The sequence below is a fragment of the Mauremys reevesii genome, linkage group 9, assembly GCF_016161935.1.
Source record: "Mauremys reevesii isolate NIE-2019 linkage group 9, ASM1616193v1, whole genome shotgun sequence".
Lineage (NCBI taxonomy): Eukaryota > Metazoa > Chordata > Testudines > Geoemydidae > Mauremys > Mauremys reevesii.
This window is the reverse complement of record NC_052631.1, coordinates 63,980,372-63,998,234: the sequence shown is the minus strand read 5'-3', so window position 1 is coordinate 63,998,234 and position 17,863 is coordinate 63,980,372. Positions and strand designations below refer to the sequence as shown.

Sequence of the window (17,863 nt, the reverse complement as noted above, 5' to 3'; positions counted from 1 at the left end):
TGGGCAAGAAATCGAATATTGCCACTCTCTACAACCTAGCCTGATGTTAGAACTGCACTGATGGCCAGGCATGGCATTGGGGGCATTGTGTTGCTGCATGCATTGTCATCTACAGCAGATGTAAAATACAGAACTCCTCTCTGCCAAGTCATGAAAAATGTAACGAGTGCCACTAGAAAAGCAGCAGAGCTGATCCCTCCATCCTGGCTACAGTCCATCTTCTTTCATTACATTTTGCTTCCAGAAATTCTCAGCTTTTCAAGTGCATGTGAAATTCTTCCCTTCCTGGCCTAAAGAGATGTGGTGTTTTACTGGGAAATGTTAAACAATAGTCCTCTGTGTGTTTGTGTAACTCTATATATTTACACAAGCAGTTGTAAAGTGCTTTGAAGTACTGGAAGCTCAAAAAAGTTCTGGCTGAATTAAGGGGATTTCTCAGCTTTTGTTGTACTATGGAGAACCAATGAGAATATTTTCAAAGTCCAATGACAAGGTTTTCTGGGGCACTGCATCCTTACTTCTGCAGGTTCTCTTTCTTGCTGATCCTTTTCTTGTTTTTTTTTTCTTCCTGTGATCTGGAAAGCATAGACAGATTAACTCCTGCTTAGTGCTTTATATAAGCATCAAACCCAGTGGAAGGAAAAGATGTTACACAAAGAAAGTCACTGGAGACTCTGTGGTGTGAGAGTGAAACTAGAACCCTTCATAAAAATGGGATCTGAGAGCGGTTCTCTGATCCAAATTCCACGAGACTATTGTCTTTTCGCAATACTAGAGAAAACAGGAAGATCTGCAAAATATTTTTGTAAAGAAGAAGTATGGCTGAAGTGGTTAGTTTTTGGCATTTTGGTGTAATCAAAGTCATACCTGCCTGTGTCTCCCTTATTATTTCCCTGTTCCAGTAAAATGAAATCTATATGCTTTGAAGTTAAAGGATTTATATTATCATACACACATGTATCAGCAGCTTTGGCAATAAAATTATTTTGTGCTGGAAGGGGTCCGACCTCTCCCATTACAACAGGATCATCGTCAATCTCTCCTACTCCCTCCAAAAGGAAATGATAACCAACAGCACCGGCGCACCATGTAATTGTCACCAATCTCTTTTTTCCTCCATCCATCTGTTTTTCTGCCTCCCCTCCACCCCAGCCACCAGAGAAAACAGATCTCAGAGCCCCTCCTCCATACTGGAAGGTGCTGGGGTCCCCCAGCACCAGGTCACATATAGGTCCTCCAAGAGCCACCCAGTTCCTGAGATATAGGCTCTCAGTGTTCCGAATGTGTAATTACATTTTTTTTAAAATCCACTGAGGGTAGCAACACCATATGCTAGTGAGTTTGCTGCAAGGAAGTCCAGGAAGGTAGATTTCAGAATGTAAGCGGTGCGACACTTATCGTGATTGGTGAGGTTTTTTTAATTATATGAACTTAATTATAATTATAAAAAAGAATAATATAACAACATTATAATTATACAGCTGGGCACTATCAAGATTTAACCTGCAGCCAGCAGCTGCCCTTGAAGTTCACTGTAAACAGGTTTCACCTGTATTAAAAATGTTAAGGGAGGCCCCATACAGGCTGATTTGCCCTGGGCCCCGCACCCTCCTAGGGATGGCCCTGCCTTCAGATGGCAGGGGAGAATTCTCCTGACACACCACTGCATACGGCTGTCATAAGCAATCCTACACAGGCCTCTTTGCAAGCCCTGGTGTAGAAGGCTGGACAGGGACAGGGCAGGAGATGGGAAAGGACGTCTGTAGGGTCCCTATAACATTGAGTGCTATGGAGATTCTCAGCTGCTGTGGGCTGTGGGAGGAACTTGAAATCTCTATTTTGCACCAGATAAGAAATTCAACTGCACAAAAACTAGCACTGAGTCTGTATATAACTACGTTCCCTTTTTAAAAAAAGGGGGGGCATCTTTGCAGGAATCTACACAGTGTAAATTTTAATCCGTGCAGGATGGGGGCTTACTTTGGAGATGCTGGACATGCTATATAAGGAAGATGGCAAACAACACAAGTAGAATCACTCCCCCAGGAACTGCAGTATCCAGAATGACCCAGTGCACTTGGAGAGAGAAAAAAAATAATAAAATGCTGCCATATTCGATTGACACAACTGAATGTCGATGGAGATTGTTTTTTTTCTTCTCTTTGTACATAGGATCATTCCTGCTTCCTGTACAATTGCAAAAGCCTTTGAAACCTGATTCTTGAAGTGAGTCTCAGCTCTTGAGAATTCAGTGAAGCAAGTAGCAACAGGAGTCAGCAGGTCTGCAATGGTTTATTGAGTTTTGTAACATGTTATTTGATGTTAAGCTCTCTGTACATATGTTTTCTTTGTTTAACATTTTAAGGCAAAGCAGGTATGGGCAAATGTTACTAAACAGCAGCCAGGAAGGGGGAAATACTAGCAGCTGCTCAGGAGGCGTGGGGGCCTTGCCCGCATCACAGTCTTGCTGGATATGGAATTCTGCAGGCATGCCAGCTGCACCGCTTATTGCTGGGTCAGTTTTGAGTCTGGCTCCTTGTAAGATGTGCTAGGTGAGGGCGGGAGAAAAATGTCCTTGTACCTTCTTCTCCCTCTAGCTCATGGACAGCCTTCAACATATGGGATACGTTTACACTCTGAGCTGGAGGTGTGATTCCCAGCTTGAGGAGACAGACCTGCACAAGCTTTCATCGCGCTACTATGCTAGAAATAGCAGTGTAGCTGTGGGAGAGGCAAGTCGGCCTGAGTACTTACCTAGCATCTCTGATGGGCACGTGGAAGTCTATTACCTTCAACAAGTAGGGCACAGTGTTAAGCTCATATGAGGACAATTGGTATTGGGAAAAAACAGGCCTAAGGCCACTAACTGGGGGAGTCTGGTTGTCACGCTTCAGACCAAATGTGCCAACAAAGCCCAGCATTTCAAGAAATGTATCATATAACCAATGATAATTGCTACAATACATTACAACTACACCACTCACTCTGAGACTCATAGACGTGTAGGGCTGGAAGAGGCCTTGAGATCCTCTTGTCCATCTGCCCGCACTGAGGCAGGAGTAATTACACCTCGGCCATCCCAGATGGATGTTTGTCTAACTTTTTCTTAAATGTCACAGATATATAGGTACATACATAAGTAATCTATTACTTGTTTTCTTTTTAAACATCCCAAGGTGTTGGGGACAAATTGCCAAGACCACACTTATGAGAAGTGTTACCATGATCACCAACATGAGGAAGATCATATACAATACAAGGGCTGTGGAGAAACCTGTGGAGAAATGGGGAATTAAACTAGAATGGCTGTACCTATAATTAGGCTCTGCTCCTGCAAATCACTCTGCCTGGGCAGACCCCTGCAACCACAAGGAGTCTCCTTGGAGGTCTGCCAAGATGGAGTAAGCAGCAGGATTAGGTCTTAGTTACAATAACAAAAGGGCTGTTTTGGATAATTCTGTTTCATTGTGGTTTAATAACTGCCAGCCAAAACATGTTAAGCTGGAGTTAAGGATGAGAATATGTATCAATAATAAACATCCCATCCTCAAAAGCATTATAGACCCAAGAGATTCCTACTTAGCTAGATGTAAAATATCCAAATATGATAAGACATGGAAATATACAGTTATGGCACCCAAACAACCTTAATTGCACCCAGCAGGGATGTCAAAAGAGAAAAAAGTGGGGGTAAAAAACACTATCTATAAAAACATGTTAAAGCTAATGAGGGAGCACTGGAACCAAAGTTCCTTGTTATTAATTGTGTGGCATGACCACAGTTCAGGTTGAGGGAATGGGGATGCCAAGTGGGTGAGGTAGTATGGAAGGGTCAGAGAGGCCCCAGTTGACAAAAGAATTATTCAAGAACTTCCCCTATTGTTTGACAATGTCATGTGTTCCACTGGAAGATATCTGTCGTGGGAGCACAGAGGGAGATCCCTTAGGTACCTAGGGCCAATGCTAGGGCTTGGAGTAGCCTCCTTTTGAAAAGAGCTCTGTGTTCAGTTAGGAGCCAGTGCAGACCCGGAGCGCTAAGTAGTCATGTTTGCACTCACCTGTGTCCTATGCAGATGGGCTGCTACATTTTGTACGAGCTAGAACTTTTTTGGAGAGTTTGGTTTCTTTCCTAGATATAATGATTTGCAATATTTAAGCCTGGAGATCATGAATGCATGGATCTCTGTGACCAGGTCTCTGTCTTGGAAGTCCTGTGGCCTGAAGCTCTGAAGAGACGGGAACTCACTTCTACTGTCTATTGCTGAACAGGGGAAAGAGCAGTCCAGAGCTGCTTGAGAACTCCAGGTGGTCTGAGGGTTCATAGGGGAGAGAGCTCTCCGCTGACATCTGTTGGTAAGCTGTGGAAAATGACTGAATAGTTCAGGCCTCGTTTACATTTTTGGTATGTGAAGGTTTAGGCAATGTTATTCAAAATTCAGTAATTTTTTATTATTTTTTGTGGGGGGGAATAATAAAAAGTTGTTGGGTAACGAAAGGGCAAGAGAACAGCACCAAATGTCCCTGGGGTGACAGGTCACCCTGACCAATACAGCAATCTGGCACAGTTGAGTAGCAGAGCCTAGAAAAAGTCAAAGAAAGAGGTTTTTATTTTCTGGTATGAGTGCACTCCAGGTGGTAGGAACTCTGTTCAGGGTCCTATATGCCACTGATCCCTCTCTGAAGAGTTTGTGGAGAGGCGACTTTGCTGTGCAGCTGCTACAATGTGACCTGAAGCAGCACGGAGGTGGTTTTTGGTGAAGCTGTAAAGGACAGCAGCAGCATAAGGGGGGAAACTGAGTGATGTCTACCGAGAATTATTAGAGCTGAAACCACCACAGCTACATTATATCTTGGGGGCCCCAGAGCAGACCTGCCAGCATTTCATTTAGGGGCTGGAGATGGATAAACTCTGGCCTTCACTAACTCTAGACAACAAACAGTGAGCGGGGGTGCAGTGGAAGAGAGGGGTGGACTGGCTATTGAAGGAGCATTGCCTGTTTGGGTGTTTAGATCACAAGTGAAACTGATTCTAAAGACTATTACCAAAGACACTGTTGGGCTGGGGGGTGAGTGGGTGGGAGATTTTTATTTAGTAGTTATATAGAGAAACATTTGTGGTTTATTTTGCTAGTTTCCCCCAGGGTGATTCTGTGTCTCTTTTTCCACTTCTAATACAATGTTCCTTGCTTCATGCACAGACTCAGTGCGTGTGAGTGGGGAATTATTGCCCCAGGGGATGTATTTAGTTTTCCCAGGTTTTCATGGAGAGGGGGCTTGAGCTGGTGGTGTCTGATAATTGCTAAAGGAACTACCAGCTAGCTGAACCTGACTCTTGCTGCTTCCAACAAAACCTGTCAGATGGGTGGCAGTCTGCTAGAACAGGGCACAGCCTTCTAGCCAGGTGCAGATAGAAATGGTGTCTTTGTTACTGTGGGTATTTGGGTGTTCAACAGCACTGAGTCCAAGAGGATCCCGAGGCAATGGACTGCCTTAACATTCTGGGGGCACATACTCTCAACATCAGGGATAGTTATGAAGGAAGGAAGCTATTCAGAGCACTTCCGTCTTTCTACCAGCATCACCTCAGACATGCTGGTCTTCAGTACTTGCCTGCTGGTTTTCATCCAGGTGCTTATTTGGCTAACTAAGCATTGAGATTACTGGCAGAGGGTCCTGTTTGCATTTGATATGAAGCAATTATAGACCTGGGTGTTTGCAAATTGCTGGCCCTGCAGCCTGTGTTGCATTATTTGGTCCCTTATATGTTGAATAATAAGGAGAGTGTGGAGTGCACCTTGTGTAGGCAAGGGACAAGTAGGTGCCATAACAACCCTTGGGGAGGTCTGATGTGACCCTGAGTTCTCATCAGGGGCGGCTCTAGGAATCCGGCCGCCCCAAGCACGGCAGCATGCCACAGGGGGCGCGCTGCCGGTCGCTGGTCCCGCGGCTCCGGGGGACCTCTTGCAGACATGCCTGCGGAGGGTCCGCTGGTTCCGCGGCTCCGGTGGACCTTCCGCAGGCATGCCTGCGGGAGGTCCACCCAAGCCGCAGGACCAGCAGACCCTCCGCAGTCATGCCTGCGGGAGGTCCGCTGGTCCCGCGGCTCCGGTGGACCTTCCGCAGGCATGACTGCAGAAGGTCCGCCGGAGCCGCCTGCCGCCCTGCCGGCAAAATGCCGCCCCAAGCGCACGCTTGGTGCACTGGGGTCTGGAGCCGGCCCTGGTTCTCATGGTGCAGTGGGACCATAGTCATTGCTGCACCATTTAAGAGGGTGCAACTGGCTAGTTTTACTGGGTAGCACAGAATCAGGAATGTCATTTCAGAAAAATTCAGTGGAGGGAAGTAAAATTGTGTCAGCATATCGAATATTATGTGAGATTATTTTACATTCTGCAAGGTCTGGGGGTGAGAGCATGTAGACTCGTGAAAATTCTGGGTGGAGGCAACTGCCCTCCTTGCCCTTGGCAAATAATTCTCCTGCACAAAATAGGGAGCTATAGCTCCATATCCTCCCAGGGGCACTAGTAGAAAATAGTCCTTGTACACAGGAGAGCGTAGGGCCTGCGGTATCCTGAACTTCATGTGTGAGAGGTGGGATGTTCTGCAGGGAACAACCACATCTGGCCCTGAAGCATTAATCTGGGCTGGGAAAGCAGTTTTGTATTAGATTAGCTTGTTTGTCTGTCTGGCCACTAGGTCTTTGACGGTTACTTCATGGGTGGCCACCTCCAGCTTTTATAGTTTGTTCATAGCTTAATGCTTTTAATAATGAAGTGCTCTGGGTTACAATTTTTAGATAAATCGATGTTAAAAATGGCTTGGTTGTTCCCAAAGTGCCAATGAATCCATCAACAACACCAACTCAAAGCGGCACCAGACCCTGTCACAACAACAGATGCAAAACTTGCAGACATGTATCCACTACTACAATGATCAACATCCTCCATAACACCTTTCAAGATCTATGGATCCTACACATACCTATCACAAGATGTGGTGTGCCTCATTCAGTGCACTAAATGCCCCGCTAGCTACTATGTGGGTGAAATGAGGCAATCGCTATACTCTCAAATTAATTCACAAAGGAAAATGATAAAAGACAAAAACACCCTATCACACTTGTTATAAAGTGATCCTACTATATCTGACCTATCAGTCCTGATCCTCAAAGGAAACCAGCACAACACTCTTAAAAGATGAGCCTGAGAGCTTAACTTCATAACTTTGCTAGACATTAAAAATCACAGTCTTAATAGACACTGGGTTGAAGGTTTATTACAACAATCTGTAATCCACTAACCTCCCCCACCCCGCCTTTTTTGTTTTGTCCTGTGACTGAAGGTGTGTTAACTGGTCACTTCGCCTTGAATGGTCCTTTAGAATATGTATTATTTCTTTGATTTTGTATTTAGCTGTGATACTCTGAGTACCTCTCCTAGACCTGAGAAAGAGCTCTCTGTAGCTCAAAAGCTTCTCTCTCACCAATAGAGTTGGTCCAATAAAAGATACGACCTCATCCTCCTTGTCGCTCTAATGAACCCATCACTCAGTCAGTGGAGGGATCTAAAAAAGAACATTTAGTTTCTTAAACAAACTAGCAAACCCAACTTGCTGACTTTGTTACTTGTTTCCAGAGTCTGTATTGTGTTCCAGAAAGATGATCAAATCATTGATATGATTCTAGCCTAGGGGGCTAGGAAGAAAGGCTGGAGAAGGTGATTGAAGATAAGCGGTGGACAGCCATTAGGCACCAACACCACCCAGAACCTACACTAACACCAACAACTGAAAGGAGACCAAAGTATTACAGCCCACAGGAGACTAGACTTTTATGTGCCACAGGCAGAGAATAGAAGGGACAGAGTTGCACCAGTACCTAAGGCCCCCACAATGACAGGGAAATGATTGTGAGGTATATTCAGATAATCCTGGCAAGTGATCTGCACCCACATGCTGCAGAAGAAAGCTAAAATCCCTCAAGCTCACTGCCAGTCCTACCCAGGGAAGAATTCTTTCCAGACCCACACCTACGGCGATCAGTTAGAGCACATGGTCATGAACCAGTCAGCCAAACACCTAAGAAAGAGAATGCTTGGTGCCACTTCAATGTCTCATCTCCAGCTATGACCATCCCTAAGGCTTCAGTGAAGGAGTTTAAAAAATCCTCCCAAAATATATTAGGGGGTCCCTTCCTGACCCTTGCCAATGCTGGCTCAAACCCTGAAGCATGAGCTTTAGCTACAACAATATATAAACCAAAGAGAACCCCAGGACTGCCGAGCCCTGTCCCCTATCATCACATACAACTCTGTTATACAACTGCACTCAAAAATTTGTCCAGCTCTCTCTCCAAACTAATTAAATTGTCTGGTCCCACAACTCCTAGTGGAAGGCTGTTCCAGAACTTCACCCCTGCTGGTTAAAAACCTTCTTCTAATTTCCAGTCTGAATTTGTTCACAGCCATTTTATATCAATTTGTTCTTGTGCCAGCATTGTCCTTTAGCTTAAATATCTCTTCACTCCACTCCCTTAGTATTTACCCTCCTAATGAATTCATACAGAGGAATGTTATCCCCCTCTGCCTTCTTATTGCTAGACTAAACAATCCAAGCTCTTCCAGTCTCCTCTCATAAAATATGCCCTCCATGCTCCTGATCATCCTAGTAGCTCGTCTCTGCACCTGTCCCAGTTTAAATTAATCTTCCATGGACATGAATGAGTAGAACTGCACACAGAATTCCAGGTAAGGTCTTACCAGTTCCTTGTACAGTGGCATTTAAACTTCTGTCTCTACTGGAATGCCTCACCTCATGCATTCTAGGATCACATTTGTCTTTTTCAGAGCTGCATCACACTGGTGACTCATAGTCATCCTGTGATCAACCCACACACCCAGGTCTCTCCTCTTTAAGTTTTTCTTCTACCTCAGATGTGGTAATTTCCATTTCTAAACATGTATTCCCATCAGCCATACTGTCTTCATGCACATGTTCCATATTATTATCCTAATTGAATACCAAGGCAAAATATTCATTTAGTTTTTGGATTATATTTAGATTATTTTTCATCTCCTTCCCAGCCACACTGCACAGTGGCCAAACTTCATCCTTCCTTATCTATTTTCATTTATATAACTAAAAAACCTCTTCATATTTATTTTAGTTTCCTTGACTAGGGCAAATTCATCTTGACTTTTAGCAATTCTCAGTTATTCCTACATTTTCTAACCTTCACAATGTAGCTTTCTTTGCTGATCACCTCCTTTTTTTCATTTCCTACAGGCTTTCTGACTTGGGATGCACATTTAATAGCCTTTTTGTAGTTGAGCTGAAGAAATTTCAAACTGCCTTTATATTTAAGTCCTTGCACTCTTCAATCCAGCAGAATATTTTAGCTTATTCCCTTAACTTCCCAAAGTCTGCCATTTTGAAATCAGAGATAAACAGATAATGCATGTTCCAAAGGTGAATCAAACACTTTTGATCCAAAATTCCACTGCCAGGTTTAGTGCACTTGTTAACATTGGGTATAAATTACACAGATAGAACAACTAATACTCAAGTGTTTTTATACTTAGATCGTAAGTTTTTCAGGGCAGGGACTGTCTCTTTGTACAAGGCCTAGGACAATGGGGCCCTTATCCATGGTCGGAGAGCTACATGTTACTGTAATCCAAAATACAGATCTAGGCACAGATCTAAACCAGATGCTCAGCACTTTAGAGGAAGCATAATTTTATTTTCACTTCTAAATTGTGGACATAATATTGAAGGAAGGAAAAGGACAAATTGCCCAGGAGGCTGCTGCTTTCTATACATAAAATAACGTATCAACATTCCATTGTCAAAGAACACAACTATAAAGTGACCATGGGTCAGATAACAATTCAGTTGCACAGTAATCGAATACAATGCAACTTCGCAGCACAAACTTTAAACATACATACAATTCCCTTCTCATGTGCGGCAACAACATGAATTACTACCATTTAGGGTTGCCAACTTTCTACTTGCACAGAACCAAACAACCCTGCCCTGCCTTGCTTTGCCCCTTTTCCGAGGCCCCACCCCAGTCCCACCCCTTCTCTGAGGCTCCACCCCTGCTCACTCCATCCCACCTCCCATCAGTTGATCTCCCCAGCCTCACTCAGTCACTCATTTTCGCCAGACTGGCTCAGGAGGTTGGGGTGCAGGAAGGGGTGAGGAATGCGGGCTCCAGGATGGGGCCAGAAATGAGGAGTTCTGGGTGAGGGAGGGGGCTCTGGCCTGAGGCCAGATGTTGGGATGTGAGAGGGGATGAAGGTTCCAGCTGGGGGTGCGGACTCTGGGGTGGGGCCGATTATAAGGGGTTTGGGCTGTAGGTGAGGGCTCCAGGCTGGGAGGTGGAGCTGAAGGGTTCAGAGTATGGGATGGGGCTCTGGGATGAGGCAGGGGGAGGGTGTACAGGCTCTGGGCTGGGGGTACAGGTTCCAGGGGGGGCATAAATGAGGGGTTCAGGGTATGGGAGGGGGGTTCGGACTGCGGTAGAGGCTTGGGGTGTGGGGTGGGTGAGGGCTCTGACTGGGAGTGCAGGCTCCGGTGTGGAGATGGGGATAAGGGATTTGGGGTATAGGACGAGGCTCCAGGCTGGGGCTGAGGGGTTCAGAGTGCGGGAAGGGGCTCTGGGCTGGTGTAGAGGGTTGGAGTGTAGGGGTGTATGAGGGCTCCAGTTGGGGGTGCAGGTTGGGGATGGGGCTGAGGGGGTTGGGGTGCAGGAAGGGGATCTCCAATGGGGCTGAGGGGTTCAGAGGGTGGGAGGTGGAGCAGGGCTGGGCCAGGGGATTGGGCGTGGGAGGGGGTGAGCTCCCAGAAGCAGAGGCATGTTTCCCCTCCAGCTCTTACGCAGAAGTGTGGCCAGGCAGCTCTGCACGCTGCCTCATCTTCAGGTGCTGCCCCCGCAGCTCCCATTGGCCGGGAACCACAGAGCCGGCACTTGGGGTGGGGGCAGGGTGTGGAGCCTCCTGGCTGCCCCTACTGGTAGGAGGCAGACAGGGGACATGCTGCTGCTCCTGGGAGCTGCGCAGAGCCATGGCAGGCAGGGACTCTTAATGGCCTGTTCAGTGGTGCTGACTGGAGCCTCCAGGGTCCCTTATTGACCTGTCATTCTGGTCAAAATCTGGACACCTGGCAACCCCACCACCATTGCACTACACAACTTTTCAGTGATCTAGTTCAACACACTCCTGTCACAATCACTGAACATCTAGATTAAATTCTTAAACAGTAACTAAGCTTCTAACAGTGTGGTAACAGAGAGAACTATACTTACTTCCTAAAATAGTTCCCCACCCAAAAAACAGCAAAAGCGCTATATTTCTTCCTATATAGCTCAGTCACCATGGCTATCCATCCTCAGCTGTCTAACAATTATAGCTGAATATGCTGCAAGGGTCCTGGTCATTTCAAGAGACCCTAAACTATTAAACCCCGGTGTGCAGAGCAGAGCTGGTTCATCTGTTTGCTACAAAGAACATTAGTTAAGAATATGACCTCCATTTTGGTTAGCAAATCATATGTGAACTGTTCCTGATTTCTGCAAATTCATTATTTGTAAGTATTCACCAAATAGTTTCTGTGAAAAATTTTCAGCCTATTGATTACTTCAAATTGTTCAATTAGTATATCTGGCATTCAGCATGGGTGTTGTATGAGTGGTTGCCTAAGTTGCATGGTATTGTTGCTTTTCTCTGACTTGATTGAAAGGTTTTAAAATTAACTTCTGCAACAGGTTTTTGGATGAATAATCATGGGGACTAAATTTTGGGAAACTCCTGGCACCTGCAAGCATTGTCGGAAATTCCCAGCAGTCAACTTAACTAAATAGTTGCAAGTGGTGGATAACAGGATCTCACAAATCACAATGAACTGAACTAGGCAAAGCAATTTGCTAATCAGTGTGTTTGTTTTTTATGTCTTTCGGTTTAAGAATTTGACCAGGTTTGCACCTAGTGCACTCAGTAGACACTTGAAACTGGAGAGAATGTTTGCTTCAGAAAATATTAAGTTTAGTCAACAAATATGTTTCTTTACTTTAAAAGAGAGAATAAAAAAATAAGAGCAAAAAAGTCATTGTAAACTCTCTGCTTGAGCTGATTTCATACACATATACCCGTATTCTATTCTGGAGAGCCAACCCATTACCACATTTGCTATGTCTACTAGCTGCTACTTGTGTGTGGGCTGAATTTGTGGCATCTTTTATTACCAGAACATATTTGCAGCTGCTGCTTTGAACTGCTCTCTGCATGTTAGTCACCTTCAGGCTGCTGCCCCAGAACTTGTATCTGTGTAGCTGAATTTACTGCTTTGTACAACTGTAATTACCTACAGAAATGTGAGGGGGTTCTAAAGGTACATTTCAGGGACGCATGGTGGATGTTAACTCTACACAAAATGATTAGATCAGAATGAGAGGAATTGACAGAGAAATGGAAGTCTCATTTTCATTCTCCCCTTTGCTCACTGAAAGCAGCCCTATTTCACTGGCCTAGTCCCTTGCTGGGAAAGAAGGCTCAGCCAGGTAGCAATTTGAAGTATGAGGCAATATGGCCCAGTATGAAATTGTGATTATTTTCATGAAGTGTCACAGATTGTTGGGTGCATTTTCCACACAGCCCAAACTGACATCCAACTAGCTGGCCTCGGCATGGGATAAGACAGGAAAATGTGACAGAACATGAGTTCTGAAACTCTTAACTATGATAGCTTGGAGTTAATCCCTTTGTTATCCTCAGTGCTATTTATTGCAATATTACAAATGTAATATGTTCAGAGGGAGAGAATATCCATTATCCTCCCTTCACGTGCCTCTTCATCACAGCCTTGTCTACAGTACATTACTTGTAATGCCCAGTGAGTGCAGCCCCACCAGTGGTAGCAACAATGGACGCTACAGCGTCAACGATATGCTGGCATTTTTACCACATTCTCTGAGCAGGTCTAGATGACATAATTGGGAAAAAATGCATGTGCCATCTCCAAACCATCCACTCCTCGGCCATTGCCACCACCAGTCAGTCTGCATCTGTTGGGAATAATTATGGGTAAGACAAAAACTCAAATGCAGACACAACCTTGATGTGAACTAGTGGGGGGGATAAAACCAATTCTTCCACCATTACTAGCCTTGGGCTTTGCTATGCCTGGTGGGATATTTGGAGGTTTAAGTTTATATTCTGCTCTCAGTACTCTGGAGGAATGCCATGGAAGTAAATGGAATTACTCCAGAGTATGTAAGAACAGAACTAGACCTGAATCTGTTACTGCAATAATAATGTAGGTTGTGTGTTGGATAATAGAATACGTCTCTGTGGGCCCCAGCACAATGTAATACAAATGCATTGTGTAAAAGAACAGTCTTGTCATGTAGCTATGTCCACTGGCCATGGCAGTGACAAAGATTGGGTTAGGTGATAAGAGGGCTTTCTCTCTGTTTCAAACACCTGGAGGTCACAGTTCAGTGAATACACAAGAAGAGAAAGCCCCATCTTGTCTCAGTCTCAAGACCAGTGAAGCAGGAAGCTGGAGTTGCTTTAGCTAAAGCAGGGTTATCACTGTGGTTAGCATGAGCTCTTGAAGGGCTGTATGTCTGAGTGAGGGGGCAAACATGTTGTCGACAGAGGGTTGTCTCATATATACAGAATTCCACAGGAAATATTTACTGTGTTTAATATGCAGTACCATGAATTATATTTAAATTGTTGTGTTCCCTATGTCCTTTCTGGTGATATGGAGGTTCCCCTTGGGACAGTAAGAAGGCTCTGTGCATGGGTTGATGTTGCATCATTCATTCACCCCATGCAACTAAGAATTTTTGCTTGAGTCTTGAAGTAACTAGGCCAAATTCCACCGTCAGTTAGAACTTGCAAGCTTGTTGAAGCCTGTAGGGCAGCATTCGTTAACTGACAGCAGAATTTGCTCCTCTAATTGAACCTGGTCAGTTCCATTTAGAAATTATGTCTCCTTCTCTTTCATCTCAGTTTCATGTCATCTGATATTACTAATTCTAGACACCAATGGCCAAGGAAAATTACAAACAGGGTTTCAGCTCCATGTTCATGGATGGACAGAATATTCATTATCTTCTCCCAAAAGTGCTCTCATATTTGTACATTCTTACTGTATTTATTGGAAGCAGGACTTGTAGATATTCTTATCTGATTTGTTTTTCCTCCAAGAATCTATGAAAACTGGAAATAGAATTATGACATCATGGGTACCTATGAAGTGTAACCAGGTAGAGAGAGAGAGTGATTTTTATTCCAGACTATTTAAAACTTTGTTTTACTCTTGCATATATTAAATGCAAATGCCCTGCCACAGCTTAAGAAAGAGTCTCTTTGTTAGAGAACACTGCCTCTTCAGAGAAGATTTTAAAAGTGTTATGGTTGATCTCCTCTCATAGATAGCTATGCAATACAGCGTTTGAGCTCAGTGGGTGTGGAATTATGAGCAAAGGGTGATATTCTGCTCTGTTACCCCAATGTAAATCCATTGACTTCAGTGGAGTTACTGTGGATTTACACCAGTGCATCTGAGTACAGAATTTGGCTCACAATGAAATTGAGACCTTATTTTAGTAAGTACTAACTTTAAGAAGAGGTCAACTAGATTCTATTTCAAAACTTCTACAATTTTTTATACCTGTTTCAAGTGATGGGGGCAAAAACCTGAACCTTGTCCATTTATAAATAAAGCCCTCTGCCTATTGTAGAGACCCTGAGAGCGTCAGTAACTTCCTTCCTGGCTGAGATGATATTTCAGAGACGTTCACTTGGACTATGAGGTCAGTAACGAGGGGCTCTCCTCCTGCACTCTCTCTGCTGCAGCCACATATACTGATTCTGAAGAGACATGAAGTCACGCAGGAGCTGCTGGTCTATCCTACTGTTCCTCGGTAAGTATGGAACAGGGAGAGATCTGAAAATGCCTCATTGGAAATGTCCTAACTTAAACTTGACGAATAGGCTCTGCATTGTTTCTAAATTGTAATCAGCACTTACATAGTTTCACATCATGTGAGGAAAAGGCAACTGGTTGGTACAGCCCAAAAAGGTTTTCTGTTTGTATTTGATTTAATTGAATACCCTGTAAAGGTTTGATTGTATTAATCCATTAAGCCTTGGGGGCACCGTGAGTCTACAAGGTGCAGCATATGATAAGATTTTATTGTACAGGCATCTTTTCTGAATGGGTTCATTTGCTGTTAACTATTACAACATATGTTACCTTATTTCCCTGTAGATTAGTATGAATGTTGTTTGAACCCCACTGATTTCTGTTGGTTTGGAGCTCACACACTGTGGGCTGGGTTCACAGCAGTAGGTAGAGGTCTGTCACATGTACCTTCACTAAGAGGATGAAGTCTTATTAACTTGAACTTCCAAGGAGAAACCCTCTCTCCCTCTTCCCAGCACCTCCTATTCAAGTCCCTCGTTTCTTCCTTTTGATGTCTTTTGAAGGGAGTGACCCATCCCCCACTAACCTAGTCCTAAGCAACCTCCTCCATCTCCCCAGTTGGATCTCCAGGGTGTACCAAGGGGTCTCTGCACCAAGCAAAGTCTTTGGGGCCAGCTTGATACAAGCTATTACATCTCCAAGTCCTTAAAGGATCTTCTGAGAGGCAGGATTCAGCTGCACTTCACCCTCCCTCTTTCTCTCAGTGCAGGTGCCAAGAGAGTAGCCCATCAGCCCTTATTCTTTTTATTAAATGAGTAAAAACTAAACATTCTTGAGAGCACTTTGGGTTATTTTAAAAAAGCCTATTTCCCAAAATGATGCAACCACATTTCTTGCTATTACGGTCATGCCCTGCCTATTGTTGGTTTATTCATTGAAACCCTGGAAACAACTTTATTCTGAGAGATTTCATGGCGCCCAACCATCTCCTCACATGCACATACACAGTCTCCATCAACTTTAGTTGGAGCAGCACCAGTTGTCTCCGGGATATAAGCATACCCCTGGAGATTTGTTGTTCAGCATGAACCAAGGTTACTGCCGTCTCCTCGCATGTAGGTTTCATTGTGTTCAAATTTGCACTCCAGTGTACTGCTGGAAAGCACTGTTCTTGGAGCTACAATATTGATGATGTAACCATATATATTGGAATATAATAAAAAATGACACATGAAGCTAGAGTTTACCTCAGTGTGCCCAGTTTTGGTGCAGTTTGTAACACTGCATATTTTGTTCATATTTTGTCTTTACCAATAGCATTAGGTTATTATTTTCCTACAGACACTTGAATTATTATAAGGGGGAAGTTTTCTCTGGTGCCAGGTGCAGGTGATTTGCTGATCTCTGTCGGTGTGTTTTCTGCAGGTTTGTCTCACGCTCTTCTCATTGACATTCCTCTGGATTCAGTTAATGGAACTGTCGGTCATTCTGTCCTTCTGCCCGTCTCCTATACGCTCCAGGGGCCATTTCCCTCTCCTCTGTCCATTCAGTGGTATTTCAGTAACTCCTCTAATCTACTCACCACCTACACAGTGACTAACTGCTCTGTCAGTGCCGAGGGGATTCCCACCCGCTGCTCTGGATATAATTATACACTTTCTGCATACCAAGGCCGGACTGAATTTTTTCCTGAAAATGCTTCTCTGCTCCTTCAGAACCTGCAGCTCAGCGACAGTGGAGTCTACAGCGTCACCTTCAAAGTACCACAGCAAACCAGACACATCACATTAACTGTATCTGAATCTCACCTGAACCGTAGAAATGCAGACGGTGGTATGTATGTAACTTACAATGCACACAGCACTGAGGAAATCTGTCCCTCCATTGGTAACAGTGAAAAGCAGTTCCCTCCAATGTGCATCATTTTACATTAAACCACTTCTACTATATCGTTACCCAAGCATCTAATGTAGCTAAATTTTCTGCAGTTCTTCAGTCTTCTCTAATCATGACTAAACTAAATAGCTTATATCATCTGCTAATTTGGCCATTCACTTCACAGTTCACTCCCTTTTCTAGATCATTAATACATAAACATCGGTCCTGGTGTGGATCCTTCAGGCACTATCAAAGCACATGCCATCTCTCTTGAATGTTTGGAGCGTGCCTAGTACATATTGGACACTTCCATTAATAATATTAACCTATCTATACTACATATTGAAGAGTTGTGCTTGCACTTTGTTTGCTTTATTTTTTAACCTTTTTCCAATATATGGCAGAACTTTACCTCTCACCCCTTCACTACTTAATTGCCATAATAGCCTCTTGTGAAGGACTTTACAAAGGATTTGGAAAGTACAAGTAAATAATATCAAATATTATTTTACAGAGGCCCTGGGAGAGTTCTAGCAGAGTCAAGAGGCAAATGTTCCTTCCCAGATGCCAAACTGACTGGTTTCTATCAGATCATGTTAATTGTATCAAAGGTAATTTCATCATAAAGCAGCTGTTGCCGCAGTTTCCCCTTACTCATTAGGGTACTGTAGTCATTTGGCCAAATCCCACAGATCCTTCCTGACTGGGATAAAAGCAAGAGTCCAAACAAAACTGAGTTACTTCCAGAACCCTGTGATGGAGACCCATAAACAGCTATTGATCTCTTCAGGTTTCCTCCTGTCTCTAGTTTTCTAGCCCAAAACAAAACTTTCTCAAGTTGCTTTACCAAATCCCTCTAGTCCCCCCCTCCAAGTTTTTCCTAAACCCTTATTGGGCCTTTTGCTTGGAGAAACCAATAACAGGTCTTATTTCCTTCAGGTAGAGACAATCACATTAGAGCCTGACTCTTCCCTGGTCTCTCTCTTACTAGAGCAAAAGTTCTTTTATATTCCTGCCCCTTTACCCAGCATACATTGCTGCACAGTCT

The 17,863-nt window shown here is 44.1% G+C and overlaps 1 long non-coding RNA gene across 1 annotated transcript; it reads left to right on the top strand.

Annotated features, from left to right (window-relative positions):
• The first annotated feature begins 2,213 nt into the window (after window positions 1-2,213).
• Window positions 2,214-16,770, top strand: LOC120371328. Its single transcript, XR_005584281.1, has 3 exons — window positions 2,214-2,280; window positions 14,868-14,935; window positions 16,653-16,770. It is a non-coding gene; the product is annotated as an uncharacterized LOC120371328 (long non-coding RNA).
• The last annotated feature ends 1,093 nt before the right edge of the window (window positions 16,771-17,863 follow it).